Source organism: Clupea harengus, chromosome 4 (assembly GCF_900700415.2).
Source record: "Clupea harengus chromosome 4, Ch_v2.0.2, whole genome shotgun sequence".
In the NCBI taxonomy this organism is placed as follows: Eukaryota; Metazoa; Chordata; class Actinopteri; order Clupeiformes; family Clupeidae; genus Clupea; species Clupea harengus.
Window position 1 is genome coordinate 24,731,846 of NC_045155.1, and position 5,000 is coordinate 24,736,845.

Genomic DNA, 5,000 nt, shown 5'->3' on the forward strand with positions numbered 1-5,000 from the left:
AAAGTAAAAAAGAAAGAAAAGAAAAATTCAAAAAACAGGGCAATGTGCAAGCACTTTATCTCAACACATATCCATATATCAATTCATAAATACTGGACAGAGCATAGTACCTCTTTGTATCCCCATACACTCACAAATCCATCAATATCTTTCATTGCAGAATAAAATTTAAAATCGATCATCATTCTGGACTTGACCAATCTTAAAAAAACATGAAGACAATCCTGACCAGATACACCCTCTAGAGCATTCCTGCGACTGATACATATTGCCATCTTTGCTTGTCCAGTTATAAAATTTAATAATTGACACTGAGATTTTTTCTTCTGCATGTACATAACACCCAAAATAAAACAATTTTTGGTAAATACAACCTTAAAAGCTCTAAAATATTAACTGTAGACGACAAAGCAAAGATCCAAGTCTTTCACATTCCATAAAACAATGAAAAACAGTTTCTCTTTCTACACAAAAAGGACACTTATCATCAACAGCTGGGTTTATGACAGAAACAAAAGAATTGACAGCTACTATACCATGTAAGATTTTCCACTGCAAATCAGCAAATTTTTTCGTTAATGGTGGTTTATACAAAGCTCTCCATGCAGGTTTTACATTATCATCGAGATTAAGTTTCCTTCGCCATGGTGTGTCAACTCTTGAATTTAATTTTTGCTTATTTAAAACCTTAACACAGGCTTTATAAAAAAACCTTCCCATCTGTAAGTTCTAGGTTAAAGCCAATTGCCTCTAGGTAAGTACCCACACAATCGGCATAGTCAGGTGTAATATTCAACAATGGAAAAAAATCTTCATCATCAGAAAACACTGCATCATTATTAAAAGACTGTAATATAACCTTTTCTCTTTCCGTTAAAGTATCCTTGACCTTGTTTAAAAATTGTGTGACAATTCGCAAAGACCTTATTCCTAAAATTGATGATAGATTTTCTGCATTATTTAAAGTTGGCCCAGCCACAGTCACAAGGTCTCTTAACGTTTTGACACCCTTATTGCTTAGGATGTTATCCAAGATGGCATCATTCCTGCTGAAACATCCAAACGTGCCCCTCTAATTAAAGGCTCTTGCAAAAGCCAGCAAAGAGAGGAAGAGGCTTCCCTTTGTATTTTAAACAAAAGAAAGCACTTTTAAAAACTCCACAATAAAAACAAGGTAGTCTCTGGGTAGATAATGTCCTTGGGTCCATTAAGAAAAGAGAACGATCCATGTCCAAACCTCCTAGGGACTCTTCAATAGAGTACATGCAAGAGGCCTCCACACTAAGTCATTTGGTCCATAGAGTAGTCTTTGTAAAAACTGGAGGCGGAAAGCAGCAAACTCTGCTTGCCAGATGGACTAAACCTTGCCCACCTTCCTCTTTTGGCAAGAACAAAACACTTTGGGGTATCCAGTGTAATTTATCCCAGAAGAAGTCCACAATTAATGACTGGATGTTTGAAATCAAACCTGGAGGAGGGTCAATGCACATCAGACGATGCCATAAAGATGATGCCCACCAAATTGTTACATATTCAGTATTCGCCCCCTATAGGACATTTTTGGTAGTAACCAAGACCACCTACCAAGACGCCCTTTAACTTTTTCCAAAACACCATCCCAGTTTTTCATTTGAACTTGTTTATCTCCGAGGAATACCCCAAGATATTTGAAACCTTCTTTAACCACACTCAACCCTTGAGGGAAGGTTAATACTTCCCCTTTATCCCATTTGCCTATTAACAGGGCTTCACTCTTGTTCCAATTAACTTTTGCAGAGGAAATCTTTCCAAAATCTGAAACAGTCTTAATAAGATGTTCAATATCTTTTTGACTTTTCACAATAACGACCACATCATCAGCATAGGCAGATAATAACAGTTTAGAATCAGAACATGGTACAGTAAAACCAGAAATAAGCATCCTAAGTTTATGTAAAAGAGGCTCAATAGCTAAGGAGTATAGCATTCCTGAAAGGGCACAGCCCTGCCTTACCCCCCTTAGAACCTTGAATGGAGAGCATAGACCACCATTAATTTTCAATATACTCTCAGCGTCGCAATACAGTACTTTAATTTTGTCAATAAATACTGGGCTAAAACCAAAGGCTGCAAGGGTTTTCCATAAATATTCACGTTCGACTCGATCAAACGCTTTCTCTTGATCTAAAGAGATTAAACCAGCATCCAAATTCAAAGCTTTTGACAGTTCTAAAAAATCACGAACCAGAGTGATATTATCAAAAATACATCTACTTGGTACACAATATGCCTGATCAGAATGGATTACCTTTCCAATTACCTTCCTTAATCTATTAGACAGACTTTTTGAAAGTAGTTTATAATCACAGCACAAAAGTGCAACAGGCCTCCAGTTCTTAATGTCCTGCAGATTCCCTTTCTTTGGAAGCAAAGTTAAAACAGCTCGTTTACAGCTCTTTGGCAGCTGTCCTTTATCAATGCTATCATTTAAAACTTCTAGCAAATCTCCTCCAAGATCAGTCCAGAAGCATCTGTAGAACTCTACAGGCAGCCCATCAATGCCAGACGCCCTCCCACAATCCATGCTCTGAAGTGCACTAGTTAATTCATCCAAAGAAAATGCAGTCTCTAAATCGTTAACAGAATCCTCTGGAATCTTTGGAAGGTCATCAAAAAAATAATTTTCCATGACGGGCTTTTCAGTATACTCACTGGTATAGAGACTGGCATAGAACTTGACTGCAATTCTCCGAATTTCTGCCGGGTCTACTGAAAGACTCCCAGATTCAGAAAGTAGAGCATGCATACACTTGGCCTGCCCGTTTTTCCGCTCCAAACCAAAGAAGAACTTGGATGGTGCATCCATCTGCGCCACATTCTGGTATCGGGATCGCACCAAGGCACCTTGTGCTCTCACATCCAGCAAATCAGCCAAAGCCACCTTTTTAGTTTTTACTACCTCAATATGCGCAGAATCCCCTGTTGACTCAGCCATATCTTGAAGTTGCACTATTTCCAATTCAAGTCTGTTCATAGATTTATTATATCGCTTGTGACGCTGGCAGTATATTGTTGACACAACTGCCTGATCTGAATTTTTCCGAAATCCCACCACTGTTGTAAGGATTCAAATGAAGACTTAGTCTCTCTAAAGCTAGTCCAGAAAAAAATAAAAACATCTTTAAAATGTGCATCGCTCAACAAAGATGTATTTAAGTGCCAATATGCACTCATAGGCTTTATATACTTCAAACCTACTACACTTTGCACCATACTGTGATCCGACAACATAACAGGGAAGATTTTACAATTTCGGAAAACATTAACATGATGCTTGAAACTATAAACTCTATCAAGCCTGGCCATGGACAAAAAATTATCTCTGGCATGTGCCCATGTGTATTGTCTTTGACCATTAAAATTCCTCCAAATATCACTTAGTTCATGCATATTTATTAATTCAATAAGTTTCTTGCGTGAAGCACTGTGTGGTTCAGGGTGATTCCTGTCAATATTTGCCTCTGTACAATTAAAATCCCCTGATAGGAACAAATATTCTTACAATTCTTCAGTGCATTACATAATTGGTCTAAAAAAATCATCCGATCAACTCCGGTTGAAGGTGCATAAACACACATGAAAACAAAAACACACTTATCAAAGACCGCTCGTACTTTTAAGAGTCTTCCTTCTATTATATTCTCAAACGAGTAGGACTGAGGAACAAAGTTTTTAGAGAAAAGCAGTCCAACTCCTCCACTCACAGAGGTTTTATGGCTAAGGAAAGTTTTCCCTTCCCACTCTCTGACCCAGTCAGCAGCATTTTTCTCATCACTATGTGTTTCTTGAATAAACATTACATCGCTATGCTTCTGTTTCATCAACTCAAATAATTTCGCTCTCTTCCTGAAATCTCTTGCACCATTGATGTTTAAAGTTGCTATTTTGAAATCACCCATACATGAAAGAGAGCATGAAATCAAATGGACAAAAACAAATAATAGACACAAGACAATACATTTACAATGTCCCATTACCATCATTTTCGTCCACTTGCTGATTGATCTTTGTCAGTAATTTATTGAGTCTATAACCCTCTTGTTCAGTAAAATTTCCTTTCACATGCTTGAAATGCTGAACTGCCGTGCTAAAGCTCTTATATCTGGAAAATGCTCTTCCACTTTGACCCCTCGGATATTTTTAGTGGACCCCAAGAAACTTTTGATCATCTTTAAGTTATATGGCCTTGGAGAAGGGGAGCATGAAGGGTAGTCTGAATCATTATCAAGATCAACAAGCAAATTATCTGATCTACTTTCATTCGCAAATTTTTTCGCATTTTTAGAAGCATCCCTAGTATTCGTTTTCCTCTTAGGTTTCTTAGCCGATACTTGCTCATCCTCCATTGCATCGTCAGCACAAAAAAGTGGCTCTGTGTGTTCTGTAACTGCATTCTCACCTTTCCCATTCATTAAATCACTGGTTATTTTGTCCATCATCAGATTCATTGTATCATTTGAAGCACTTACGTTCGCTTGCAAACTTTCATTATTTTCCACAATAGGCATACTTTCACCATTTTCTACCGTAGCATCACAGTTAGTTTATTTTCTGTACCTACCGGTATGTTGTCGGTTACTGCACCCTCCGGACCAGAAGACGGCCTAGTCTCTCCATTATGCTCCTCTGCACTCCCACTATGATCATGATTGCCGTTGTCTCTGTTAGTCGGTGCATCTCCCATTAATCCACCGTGTTCACCATCAACACAGTCTTCTTCTCTGTTAACCGGCGCATCTCCAGTTGTTCTACTTTGACCGCCGTTAGCACTTTCGCCTTCTTTATCAGCCTGCGCATCCTTAGCAGGTATATTTTCTCAGGACACGATCTAATACCGTGGCCTTCTTTCCCGCAGAAGAAACACTTCATGTTATCAGTAGACGCAAAAATCATATACTGAAAATTATCTACTTGGAATTGGAACTTAACATTCAGTTCGCCAGAGTGACCATTCAAAATCA